General features: G+C 32.6%; 1 protein-coding gene across 2 annotated transcripts in view; it reads left to right on the top strand.

Moving 5' to 3' along the window:
• The window catches only part of LOC114326786 (5-hydroxytryptamine receptor 1-like), a 2,054,074-nt gene extending 2,039,896 nt beyond the window's left edge, over positions 1-14,178 (top strand). For both annotated transcript variants that reach the window (XM_050642977.1, XM_050642978.1), the window contains one exon: positions 8,903-14,178. The gene's annotated coding sequence lies outside the window, so the exon portion shown is untranslated. The remainder of the gene's footprint in view (positions 1-8,902) is intronic.
• The last annotated feature ends 952 nt before the right edge of the window (positions 14,179-15,130 follow it).

Genomic DNA, 15,130 nt, shown 5'->3' with positions numbered 1-15,130 from the left:
TCGTTTACTTTTTTGTAGGAGTATTAAGGAATCTTTCTTGTTGGAACTCACCACGCTGAGCAGATGAGTTGTAAGTTATTTAAAATTCACTCATCTAAATTTCCTCGGCATCTTGTGTAATTTATAAATTTTGAAAATCTCAGGAGGTATATATATATATATATATATATATATATATATATATATATATATATATATAAAGGGTTGTCTACAGCTAATGCCGTTTCCCTTCCGTCAGCCAGGACTTCCATTTTTTTCGATCTTCCCAGTCTCCGTCTTCCAATCCTTTCTTAGACATGGCTTCGTCGACTTCATTTTTCCAAGATCTTCTAGGTCGTCCTCTTCTTCTCGTTCCTCTTGGGCTCCATTCTGCAACCTTGTTTATCCAAGTGTTTTCTGCTCTGCGTACGTGGCCGTACCATTTCAGTCTTCTCTCGTCTATATATTGCAGGGCATCTTTTTCCACTTGCATTCTTCTCCTTATCTCCTCATTTGTTATTCTGCCTCTTCTGGTGAGACCACAGCATCTTCTCCAGTATTCCATTTCGGTTGCCAGAATGCTTTTTTGGGTTTTTTTGTTTATGACCCAAATTTCTGCGGCATATGTCATGATGCTTCTTACTATTGTTTGGTATATCATTCTTTTTGTTTTTCCCTTGATGTTTTTATTCCAGATTACATTATGTAGTTGTCTGATGCAAGATCTTGTTTGTCGCAATCTACTTTTTATTTCTGCTTCTGTTGTTCCGCTTTTCGACATTATAAAGCCCAAATATTTAACATTCTTCGTTCCTTTTATTTCAACTTGTTCTTCTACTTCTAAGTTTTTTACGTCTTCTTCCGATATTACTAAGTATTCCGTTTTCTTCATATTTATTTCCAGGCCCACCTTTTTGTAGGTATCTCAGGAGGTGTAACCAAAGAAAATATTCCACCTGTTATCAATCTGCTGGTATGGAGACGATATTTATTGTCGTTTTCTGTGCTACTTCGATTGATAACTTACTTTGATATTAAGAATAATTTGGGTGGATAAAGTCACTAATGTCGAGGTGTTGAGAAGAATGGGAAAAGAAAGAGAGGCTTTAAATAAAATTAAAATTAGAAAACTGCAATATCTGGGACATCTCATAAGGGGCGAGCGTTATAACTTGTTGCAATTAATCACACAAGGAAGAATACAGGGTAGAAGGAGTCGCGGAAGAAGACGCATCTCCTGGTTAAACAATTTGAAAACTTGGTGTAACTGCACTTCTGATGATCTCTTTAGAGCAGTGGTATCGAAAGTGCGAATTGCCATGATTGTTGCCGACCCTCTTAGAGGAGATGGCATATAAAAAAGAAGAAAACTTTTGCCGGATAACTTATACTTTCACTAATTGCATACACCTCAAAAGGCAGAAAGCCAGAAAAGTTTATTGCCATCAAAGTAGATGACACTTTTGTAGCTATCCACTCGAAGTGGGAAATATCAAGAGATATTCTTCGGCCATCTGTTTGTGAATTCGTATTAGCCCGGGTCTCTGACGATGCAGGGATATGCTAAAACAACGTTGTGAAATCCTTACGATACCGTTTTATACACAGACTGTTTGGAGAATTGAGAAATCAGCTACTTTATTGATTTATTGAAAACGATTCGCTTTAAAATTTTTAAATCATCATCAGTTCAAAATCAATTTGTAGTTTGTTTTAGATGTTAAAACTATACAAGTCCACGACATACAGAGAAACAGTCACGAAAAACAATAAAAACTTACCATCGCGCACTAATGTTCATTTAACCCGGCATTGGTCGCTAGGTAGATTTGTACGCCAGTGGTCGCGCATGAGATTTTCTCTCACATATCCAATTTTTGCCTTTCTTTACAAAATAAAATTTTTAAAACAGATCTTAAACTTTTTTTATTAACTAATAATAAGAACATAATAATATAACATAATATACATAACGATATGATTAGATACAAAAAAATGACCGGAATTAAATCAATATTAATCAATCTCGGTATCTTCATGATTTACGGCACCGCACTTTACACCGCAGAAAGCCAGAAAAGTTTATTGCCATCAAAGTAGATGACACTTTTGTAGCTATCCACTCGAAGTGGGAAATATCAAGAGATATTCTTCGGCCATCTGTTTGTGAATTCGTATTAGCCCGGGTCTCTGACGATGCAGGGATATGCTAAAACAACGTTGTGAAATCCTTACGATACCGTTTTATACACAGACTGTTTGGAGAATTGAGAAATCAGCTACTTTATTGATTTATTGAAAACGATTCGCTTTAAATTTTTTAAATCATCATCAGTTCAAAATCAATCTGTAGTTTGTTTTAGATGTTAAAACTATACAAGTCCACGACATACAGAGAAAGTCACGAAAAACAATAAAAACTTACCATCGCGCACTAATGTTCATTTAACCCGGCATTGGTCGCTAGGTAGGTTTGTACGCGAGTGGTCGCGCATGAGATTTTCTCTCACATATCCAATTTTTGCCTTTCTTTACAAAATAAAATTTTTAAAACAGATTTTAAACTTTTTTTATTAACTAATAATAAGAACATAATAATATAACATAATATACATAATGATATGATTAGATACAAAAAAATGACCGGAATTAAATCAATATTAATCAATCTAGGTATCTTCATGATTTACGGCACCGAACTTTACACAAGTATAACAAGAGTGCTCTGGACAAATTATTTGTTGATGACAAGAATAATTACAATTTTTTTACTTTTCTATTTTTGCGGCGCGGGCAAAATAAACAAAACTTAATATTCGATGGTTCAGGTTGTGATGAGTTCGGTAATGTGATTTTGGCAATTCTTGCAATAGAATTTCGAAGGCCTTAAGTTAAGTTTGGAATTGTCGAACGATTTATTAGATGAGGTTTCATCAACGATAAAGCCAATCCCTTTAAAAAGACACGACGTTCTTCTGTTTTATTATTATTATCTTTATATACAATGTGACACCGTTAAGCTATTACCAAATTTTCAGCTTGCTATTAATCAACTTTTTTTGCACGCGGAATCCAGGCATATGACATAAAGTATTAATTCTAGAAGCCATTTTGATCAACTGATTTAGAAAATTCATTAACCCGGCACCTGCCACGTGGCTTTGCAAGGCGTCAGCTGCCACGTGGGGTGCTCACAGCACCCCTTTAAATTTTCTGTGATCTAGTTGTTTATAAACAAAATAATGTGTTGAGTTACACAAGTATATAAAAAACATGTTTTATTAACTTATTAGCTACTAATATATTATAAATGTTAAAAAATAAAATTAAAAAGATGTTATAAGCAAATTAGCAAGTACCAACTCATAATAAATGAAGTGAAGTAAAATATCTAAAAAAATTAAGATTTATTGAAAATAGAGACTATATTAATAATTTAAATCAGTTATTACAATAAAAAATGTAAATCTGACCTGTTTATCAAAAACACAACAAAAAAATTTAAAACTTAAACTGCCAGATAATGACACCCAAGTTCAGAATGACACTAAATAACCACTTCAAACGCAAACAGATCTATGCTATATAATATTATAGAAAGCTACTATGACGCACAGCACGGTTAACAAACTTTAAATACCAAATATTTGATGAAAATATGTTATGGGGTGCTGGGAGCACCCCACGTGGCAGGTGCCGGGTTAACCAATTTTTCACAAATTTCTGCAAATCTGGGACGTAACGTAGAATTCTCCCAATAGAAATATTTTTTTGTTGTGGGGTTATCGTGGCTATATTAGTAAGAATCTGAACTAAAAATGTTACCTATTTTATTTCCTATGAAGGAATTTGAACGATAAATATATTCAATTGGGATTTTTTATTCACAATGTGAAGAATCAAATATTAACAGAAGTTTAATCATAAAGACTAACCATAAGGGATTGTCCACTTCATGTAGGTATGCTCGTTCATTCCGGGAATTTATCCAGGCAGATATCTTCAATATTCACTCGAACGGTCCGTTTAACACAATTCCTGTTTATTTTTGGGCTACTCAATCCAGAGACAGGAAAATGGCCCTTTGGAATAAATAGTCAACAAATCGTTGAAACGAACTGGAATTTATATTTGCTAATTCCGTTTGACCTACCAAAAACACCATTTAAGTTCAAAATGCCGTAAAGTCTTTCTTAAAAAGATATATTAGGGCTTACCCATCTAATTAACAAGAGCCGACTCTACTCGTAGACTGAATATAATGATAGTTTAGTTAGAAAAATATAAATTACAATTATGAGTCTTGAGTCCTTTTCCAGTATTACCATAGGCGTCCTTATAACGTTGCCGTATAATTTTTATTTCAACGTGTGTCCACGGGAGGGATGTCTAAGACAAGACACTATTTTCTTTTTAATTTTAGCGAAAAATGTTATTCTTGATAAAAAATTCTTCTTGTTTTAAAACCCAATAAAATGTAATAAAAATTAGGTTTTTTAAAAGCTGCCTTATTTTATAGTCCTGTTTCTGGAAACTCTTTTTCATGCTTTAACTCTAATAAAGTTTAAATCGCCCTCTAAGTTTATTTGATAGTTACTTACCTAAGAGTACGGACATACCAAAGATACATGGATGTGTGCGGTGGAGGTCGCGGTCGCGGTCGCTATATCGATGTCAAAACAAACCTTCATTTTCTTATGAGATCGCACATACCAGGGATGTGTCACCCGTTCACTCTCGCGAGCTATCATCGCGGTTTACAGCGATGTTGATGCTAAAACAATAGCTATTTGTATAACAAGGGAGGAAAGTGCTACTTTTCCTCCCGAGAATGAAGTTTTCTGCCCGACGCGTAGCGGAGGGCTGTATAAATCAGGAGGAACAGTACGACTTTGCTCTCTACAATCAGGTCAGGAAAAGGATACTTTCGGTAGAGGTAGGTGAAAAGGAAAGTGCTACTTTCCCTCCCGAGAATGAAGTTTACTGCCCGACGCGTAGCGGAGGGCAGTAGTCATTCAAGGGAGGAAAAGGCACTTTACTCCCATGTTATACATATGATTTTTCCACCTTCCTCAAATAACAAGTCATTTTTTCATTTTTACTTTATTTATGTAACTAACCAACATATTACTGAACAACTAGATCCAGATAAAGAGATAAAATGTAGAAATCGAGATAGCCCGCACGACATTTTTAAAAATGAGGTCATTTTTCTGTAATGATCCCTTGCAACTTCAATTTCGAAAGCGCATGATTAAATGCTACATTTGGTCAGTCCTCTTGTATGGTGTCGAAGCATGGACATTAAAAATATCCACCATTAACCGTTTGGAGGCCTTTCAAATGTGGCTTCACAGACGTATTCTGAAAATACCATGGACGGCTATGCTGACAAATGTGGCAGTCCTTAAAAGAGCAAATGCTAACCGCGAGCTGCTTGATAACATCAAATATAGAAAGATGGCCTATTTTGGACACGTAGTAAGGGGAGACCGGTATAATATTCTTCAACTTATTATGATGGGTAAAATCGAAGGACGCAGAGGAATTGGTAGAAAGCAGGCCTCTTGGTTGAAGAATATCCGGGAGTGGACAGGAATAAAGAAAGCAGAACACCTATTTAGAATAGCTCGAGACAGAGACAGTTTCGCCATGTTAATCGCCAACGTCAAGGGGACTTGATAGGGCACGTTAAGAAGAAGAACTAACCAACAAAATTTATTAGAACTAATAATAACAAGTAGGTACAATATAACTGTCAACTGTCAAATATAAGTCAAATTATTAATGTAAACATTGTTAAATCAAAATAACAATATACTGTTTCTACCGTTCTGCAAAATTTATAAATATTCACAACTTATAGAAAAATTAACTTAGAACGTTCTTATGACACGAATTGCTGAGACTTGTGGTGCTTAAATTATATTTTAAATTTCAATGCAATTGGTCAAATAGTTTAAAAGTTATTTAATTTGTTTATCCCAAATTAATTTTTTTTGCAACGCTATAAGTCATAAAATGGTTCCACTAATACTTTGGATAATTGATGAAAAAAGAAGATTTATACTATTAATTTAATTGAAAAGAAATGACAAAAAATAATTCTAAATACTGCAAAATTATTTTGCAAAATTATGTGAATTAAAAAAAGGGGGGCTAACTTCGTCCCTAATTGTTCTAGGACAATTGTTTTTCTTTCTAAATGTGTATAAAAATTCAGTCTTTCCAAATCTGAAAAAATTATTTTTCTACGGGAAACGGTTAAAAAGTTATTCTAATTGTTTATAAGCAAGCAAAAAATCGACGTATTTTTGCAAAATAATTTTACACTGTTTAAAATTACTTTTTGCCATTTTTTTTAATGAAGTCAATAGTATAAATTTTCTTCTTCCATAAACTGTCAGAAGTCTTATTGTAACCTCATAATTTTCTGACTTATAGTGTTGCAAAAAAAATGAATTTGGGATAAACAAATTAAATAACTTTTAAACTATTTGACCAATTGCGTTGAAATTTAAAATATAATTTAAGAACCACAAGTCTCAGCAATTCGTGTAATAAGAAGGTTCTAAGTTAATTTTTGCATAAGTTATGAATATTAATATAAACTCAAAATTTATGATTTATTTTGCCATTTTCTAAGCAACCAATAAGGATAGACATATTCGGCGAACGCCATATTGACTTTTTTTAGACGGTTTATGAGTTTCTTACTCTCAGATTTGTTTAAAGTGCTTAACTTTTTGGTTATAGACGAATAAGGCGAAAATTTACCGTTTTTTGATCTTCATTTGTTTATAACTATGTATATCATCAAAATCGGCTGCAGGAAATATAAAGGTTATTAATATAGATGTCCATCCTACTTAAAAAATTTGGTTTCCGCCTGGAGGGGGATGTGTCACGAGAAAAATCTTATTTCCCTGGACTATGAGAAATTTTCTGTTTGTAACTAATTTTTTATGTTTGCTCCCAGGGCCGTTTCAACACTGGGTGCAAGGGGTGCGAGGCACTGGGCGCGAAGTCCAAGGGGCGCAAGCCGAACATTTGCTAGGCTCAAATTTACGCTTTTTGTCTTTTAAAAATGTTCAAAATTCTTTTAAAGAAAAGGCTATTAATGCTTACTACACCTACGATATGCAAATGAAATATGAAACCCATTTAGATTATTCCAAAAATAATTTCAAAAAGTTGACTCGTAATTTTGACCAATATTGAATGTCGAATTTCACACAAGGAACAACTTAATATTGTTGTTAGGTTCGTTTATCTCAATTCGTCAACAAAGCTTGCCGAAGTTAGAGATAATTTTCTAGGTTTTTTACCGCTTACTGATACTACTGGACAAGGATTATCTAATTATTTATTAGAATTTTTGAAATTAATGAATATTGATTTTGAATGATTTACGAGGCCAAGGGTATGACACTGGGGCAAATATGAGAGGCAGAAATATTGGCCTACAAATTTAGACATGTATCCTCGTGCGTTTTATGTTCCTTTATGTGAAATTTATGTTTTTATTTTCGCATCAACATTACGGTGGAATATTATTATGAAATAGATATCAACCTTTACATTAAAATCGCTTTCAAATACGCGATGGGAGAGTAGAATTAACTCATTAAAAATATACTTCGTTTTAATATGGGGAAAATTTACGATGCATTATACTGAATTTTTGACAACAAGTACGACAATGACACAAGAAATATCGCAATCTCATTGATGACAAAATTAAAGAACTAAGTTTATCTGATCTGTCGTGACCGGTAAAATATTTTACCAAAGGTTAATATTGTCAGTAAAACTTTGCAAACGCGGGATATTATTATTTTGGCAGCTGTTAAGATGCTTCATCAAGTTAGTAAAGATTTAGCCAACAACCGCACCGACACTGCGTTTGAGCAGATATGAATTGACTCAGTACCAATTGCTAAAGAACTCGATTGCGAAACTAAATTTTCTGAAACTGTTCGTCCACGTCCCTGAAAAAGACATTTCAATTACGAGGCTGCAGACAAGCCTCTATTAGATCCAAAACAAAATTTTAAAGTTAACTTCTATTACTGTTTATTGGACATTGCCATTGCAACATTAAGTGAAAGATTTGAAATGTTGAGGGAATATAATCATAATTGTCGTTCTTAAAAAATATATTGAGTTGGAGAAACTCCGAAGAAAAATTAAAAAGGACACAATGTTTAATTTACAAAAAAAAAATAGCGCATGGAAATAGATCTGACAGAGGTAGATGATGAAGATCTATTTCCATGAGTTAGAATTGTTACCAATATTTTTTATAAATAAAGACACAGCTCCAGTCGATATTTTAAGTTATTTAATCTAATAATTTATTCTCCTTCTTCCCAAATATTTCAAAGAATATATTTAACACTTCCAGTAACAGTAGCTGAAGTAGAAAGGTATTTTTCTAAACTTAAATCAAACAAAAATGATCTGCGCTCAACAAGACAAACAGACAGATGAACAAACCTGGCTTTAATAAGTATTGAAAAACAAGCAAAAAGCATCACCGAAGTAATAAAAACTTTTGCCAACTTAAAAGCTAGAAAAGTTGACTTTGATAAAATGTAGTTGTATAAGATTGATTCTTTTTTGAATACTCAAACCATGTTTTCTTAAAACATAAATAAAGAAAGCAAATATAATTATTATTTTTAATTTTTGCGTACCTAAAGCCTATATTATAATCTTCTGACAAAAGGGGGCGCAAAGATGAGTCTCGCACCCCGGCGCCGTGTACGCTTAAGACGGCCCTCTTTGCTCTACTTTGTCCCATGTTGCCCCAATAATTTATTAGATAAAATTTATTCCTGATTTAAAAAAAAATGAATTATTATATTTTGAGTGTATTTAAATAATGTTTTATGTATTAATTAGGGTTCTTTTGTTTCAGGGCTAGTGAATCAAATTCTTCGATATCAGAGACGAACATTACCTAAATCATACAAAATGCTGAATAGCGAATCTACGTTTTTAATAGTTACCAAATAAAAGGTATTTAAATATAGTCATTCTACATCATTGAACCACTTGGCTTAACTTCTTCATACTAGTATTAAAATTTTCGTGATTATTGTGAACACATAGTAGATGTAATGTTGTAGCATGACATTGATCCATAAAAAATATGTATTGTCCTTTTCATGATCATTTTTCAGTGCGTAACAAATGATAGGAAAAAGGGTAAGTCCGTGATAATACACATTTATGACATTTATTCTAACATGACATTTAAGTTAAATCTGACAGTTGTCATATTTTATTTTCAATTTGGAATAAAAACAAATCAAATGTGTTTCTTGCATTTTTATAAAATGGTATTTTCTTTGATTTGTATAGTCTTATAAATTATACAGATTATATTTGTAATATTATTATCTAATTAAAATAAAATTATTTTTTTATTATGGCGCCATCTATCGACAACTGGAATAACTAGAATAAATGTTACAAAAATGTCACCGACGAAATGTAATCACTGACGTGCCTTTTTTTCTGTCACATACAATTTAATGCGTTAGAAAGAAATCGAAAAACTGTGACGCACTGAAAGATGATCATGAAAAATACTGTATATTTGCTATTCTGTAATTTCAAACGAACTGTCGGATGTTAGGCAAATGGCTCGTTTAGTTTTGGTAAGTTTGTGTATGCCATATTAAAACTTTGTAATTACTGCCTATATTCAATTTCCATGAAAAGATCAACTTATCGCTTAAGTTTTTTGGCGAATTTAAGCGTCTTTTATATGAATATTCCTTTTTAAGCGTACATCCTACTTTCGCCAAACATTAGTGACCTAAAATTTTGCAGATTTTTCTTCACAGTAATTTTGTCTCTTAGTTACGTAGATTTTAGTAACAATGTTAAAAGATGCATTTCCCCTCGTATGTTTTGAATGGTCAAGCTTATAATAGTGAAGTTTGACTATGTTTGACTATTTTTCTCAAATATGTAGTCATAACAGGTGACGTAATCGTGACAGATAACGTTACAGAACCAATTTGACCGACACTTTTAAATGGGATCTTATGGCAAGTGATATCTCGTTTGAAATGTAGGTATTGAAAATACTTATTTCTAAATAATGAATCGTACTAATTATTTTGTTTGGGTTTAAGCTGATTTTGATGAATAAATTAACTAAATACTGAAATTGTAGTTTCTCATTAAAATTAACAAAGTTAAGAATCTGTTTTTATATTAAGTGCTCTATCTACTTCCTAACAGTAATGCATAAAATTGCTAATCTCTTGCCGTACTCGTTCTAAAGCATCGCTTCGGTGAAAATTGCGGCAGATTCTTCAACAATTCGTCGTTTCAAAATGTCAATACTGTCGGGTGTGTTTCAACTACCCCGACAGAAAAAATCCAATGGTGTGAAGTCCGCTGACCGAGCTGACCATTATATCGAACCATTTTCCCAAAATACATGCCCAAACATTTACTTTTTCTAGAAATTCAGTAAGTTTTTCACGAAAGGCGTGGGGATTTTTGTCACTCTATACCTCACATTGTATGTGTTAACATTTTTATTGAGGGAAAAATATTTTAAATCATTTGACTGATTTCACAGATAGACGCAAGTTGGGCTGTAGAAGAAGTAGTGTTCACTACTATTTCTGCAAATAATGTAACTTTTTTTGTCATCACTAATTGTTAGTCGACCAGATCGTTTGGAAGCTGAACAAAACTTTTTCAAACTTCCAAACAAGCTCATTTAAATAAATCCTCGATATATAGCCATCGGTGTACCTCTCATTAAAAAGATGTTTTGCTGCGTATAAACTGATTCTACATTCACCAATTATAGCTTGTATCTAATTAGATAGCTGTTATTTTGTCGATTATATAGTAGGTTCCATTCTGCCTATGTCACCATTTAAATGTCTCATTAAACAATAAATTAAACTGAATATTCACGATATATTTTTTCAATAGTTTTGCACCTTTGTAAAAATTTAGCAAAGTAAAATAAATTTAAAAACGTCAAGTTTTTTGGAAAATAATATAGTCGGACGTTAGAATCGTCAAAATCAGCAAAAAAAAATAGTAACTATGATTAAATAGGTTTATTCAATACCTTTCAAACGAGATATCACTGGCCATGAGGTTCCATTTAAAATTATCGGTCACAGTGGCTCTGTAACGTCATCCATCACTAATCACTATTAGGTCACCTGTTATGACTGGTTGAAAAGACTGCGTCCGTTTATTTCCTAATGTTGTTCTGAAGCTATTTCCTTGTGACATTTTTATAATCAACTATTTTTAATGGGAAAAAGCCACAATTTTACCAAAAAAATTATTTTATTAACGTTTCGAAGCCCAAATCGGGTTTCGTTGTCAAAATACAAAATACTACTAAAATAAACAAAAATGTTGTTGCTAAGTAAAAAAATTCTTCTAATAATTTATTTAATCTGACTCATTTATATTGGCAATTCAGACGTATATTATACATTTTAAAGTAGAAGACTTTATACTTATCTTTATAAGATATCATTTTAGAGTCTTCTACTTTAAAATGTATAATGTACGTCTGAATTGCCAACATAAATGAGTCAGATTAAATATAGTTATTTTCCTAACAAGTGCAGAAAGTCATACTTTTCCGCACGTGACTGCAGTTTGCCGAACGACGCGAAGCGGGAGTTCGGCAAGCAGTCGAGTGGGGAAAAGAGACTTTCTGCAAGAGTTAGGGACAATATTTTTTCTACGAGTCTTTAAAAAATGACCAAGTCTTAATCAATTAATTTAATTAATATGAAAATACATACACAAATTAATTCTTTGACAAGGTTGTCAAAACCAAACTTTCAGCATAATTGGTTAGCATGACGACGATGTTGGTTTCCATGACGCCCATTCAAAACCACTCTTATTGTCTACTGATTTGACTTTCGAATATTATGTCAAAATTATTTTCTTTCATCGAATTCTCGCGTTAATTTCATTAAAACATGAACACAATAAGATATATTTGAAATAAATTAGTAAATAATATCTAAATATTAGTTTATTGCATGTATTATAATTACTTTTTTCTACGACCATTTAATAACATGCTCATTATTCGCTAATTTTTCATAGATAATAGCACCCATTACTGTACCCGTGAGTAATAATTCATTACTCACGGGCTGAAGTTACGCACGGGTCATTACTCACGGGCTGAAGTTAGATTCAAGTGGCGCATGCCACTTTTAATATTAATCGTATGTAAACTGCAAATAAAGTTACTTAAACTTGTTTATTTAATACAATAATTATTGTAATTTATATCAATAATTAACGTCAAAAAATTTTTAAAGTAATTTTTAACTGTAACAATGTCATTATATTTGTTTACGTTTATATCTTGTTTACTAAAAATTTTGACGTTTATCTTTTATTTTAGTGACAGTGACATTAGCGCATTTTGTTTATGTTAATTGGAATTTATAACTAATATTGTGGTTATTTTTCAAGTTATATTGTATTAAATATGTTATAACATATTAGTATAGTTATATGATTATATTTATATATAGTTAAATGTAAATATACATTTTAACTATATATATGAAGTACATCAACCCACAACAGCCATTTCCTCTTTATTAGATTCACTAACAGTAGGTACAAATTTAAACTTATAATTTTTCGGAAACGAATAGAACTTATATTGACTATTTCTAGTTCTATTTTTACAATAAATAAGAATTTGGTAATAGTAGGCAACTAATTATTCAGCCACGTACTAGGGGTAAATATCATTTAGGTATTTTTTTAAATTATTATAATTTAAATCTCGAGTAGTTGATAATTAAATTTTTTACTAATTAAAATAAAAAAAGGTCGTAGAAAAAGTATAGTATTCTACTCGCATGTAATGGCTATTACTCACTCTGATAAATTACGACACTCGCCTACGGCTCGTGTCGCAAACTTCATCATCGTGAGTAATAGCCATCATTACATGCTCGTTGAATAATATACTATAAGGCCATATTAACATATCTAAATTAACACGCGTGCGGAAAAGTAAAACGCGTGCGGAAAAGTAAAAAGCGTACGGAAAAGTAACACGTGTGCGGAAAAGTAAAACTTTCTAAACTAAAACCCCTACGCGAAATTACACATTTTTACACGCTCGTAGAAAAAATTATTAGAAGAATTTTTTTACTTAGCAACAACATTTTGTATAAATACTTATGGTAACGTTAATATTACTGAATAGAGAATTAGATAAAAGACTGGCCAGTTGGTTGCTTAAACCAGTGCCAATATAACATAAACACACACAGAATTAAATAACCTTTCAAATGAGCTGTCACACGATCCCTACTCTCATTTAGAAAAATCATTGATTACATCAGCACGCCCAGATTAGTGACGTCACTAGTATATTATATATGCCAAAAAGTCATAATTTAAACACAAAAATCGACCTGTCTCAGGGTTTCTTTTCAAATTCGCCCCTTCTTGAGATAATTAATTTATTCAAACTCAAACGTCCTCACTGTATACTAACACTCTGTATACTAATGCCTGAAGGCTCTCTGATCTTGAAGTATGGGTTGTGCTTCCTCTATTTCATCGTTCATATTGACTAATATTCACTTTGAAAGCTACTTTTGTGCTAAATTTTGGTACCGTATTGTCAGAAATAATTTCATCTACGGCTTTTCCAATTTCCAAAATTGTCTATTCTACGATTAACATTTTAGCAGATGTGTAGTGATTATAATAAATGTTGATGTTCTTCCATAGTTCCTCTTATTGTTTTAATGCTGTTTATCCATAAACTTCTATTCTAAGTTGCGAAGTTTGCATCCAAAAGTGTCTCCGCTGTGACACAATAAATCCAGATTTATTTGTGCCTCCTTCAGGTGTACGTTAAACCGCTAGTCTTTCCATAGAGTCGGTATAGGTAATTTCTCAATAAGTTATAATATAATCTATGTAATTTTTATGCCTTTTGATTCAGTCAATTTGTACGCTACGAGCTCCCTAGTGGGAAAGTTTTGGGGTAGTTCTGATTTCTTTCATTGTATATGGATTTTGGGCTGCTGAATCCGAATATGAGATTTGCGGACAAAATTTCTTGCCGGAACATTGAAGCTTTTTTCCGCTTTTTTGCTAAAATCTCGAAAACTGTTAACTTCTAGTAAATGGTCTGTTAGCAGAAATTAAAGTACTTAAAATTATCTACAAATATCACTATTTACTTTTTTTTCAGACGAACCGTTCGGTCTAAAGTGCAAGTTTAAAATTGCCAATTTTTAACGGTCTTGGCAAAACCCACTTTTTACAATCCAAAACTTTAGTTTATATTAGAATGTTGTCATTTGATAAATTTCTCCCAGTTTTCTGTACAAATAATAAATGTTAGTTCATAATATGATATGGTATGTCTCTTCTCACAGCTTCCATGAATCCATTACATCCTAAAATACCGAGAAAATCTCTGCTTTTCCCTTAGAGTCACAAAAGATCAGGCACAGATGGAGTCACAGTTTCAGTTGGTGTGAACATTCCCTTTGGATCTTGATTTCTGATAAACCTTGAGGTTTTTTCCTTTCAAAATATATTAGTTGAACAGCTCTCTGACTTCCATAAACCTCAGGTGCGGGTTTAGTTTTTAGCCGAGGAATGGATTGGTTAGGAGCTATTGCATGTTTTGGTGCAAAACAAGAAATGCCACCCATGACGTAAAAAGTGTGGTATCCGTCCATTGTATGTACGTTAACCCTTTCTCTCCCAATGCTGCATATATATGTTTCTGAAAAAGTGGGTCTGTATTCCCAGCCACCGTATATATACGTTCAAGGTGTTATGGTCTCAATTTACCAAAGCCGAAAATATGCGTTGCCTATAAAATTTTAGACTCACTGGTGTCCCAATGCCGTAGAAATATGTCCGAAAATGTTAGATTATTGTTCGCAAAGCCTCAAAATGTTGGCAACTAAGACAGGTCATGCGGACCCATTGCCGTATATATTTGTTCACATATTTTAGATATATGCTATATTGTAGCACTGGTGGCAACGCTTATATAGTCCTGTCGCCAGGGGGGGTACAACGGCCTCGTTAATTCAGATGGACTTACCCAAGTTTTTTTTATGTATTTTGACCC

This window comes from Diabrotica virgifera, chromosome 2 (genome assembly GCF_917563875.1).
Source record: "Diabrotica virgifera virgifera chromosome 2, PGI_DIABVI_V3a".
In the NCBI taxonomy this organism is placed as follows: domain Eukaryota; kingdom Metazoa; phylum Arthropoda; class Insecta; order Coleoptera; family Chrysomelidae; genus Diabrotica; species Diabrotica virgifera.
Note: the sequence above shows the minus strand (reverse complement) of the source record. Positions and strands in the feature narration are given on the sequence as shown.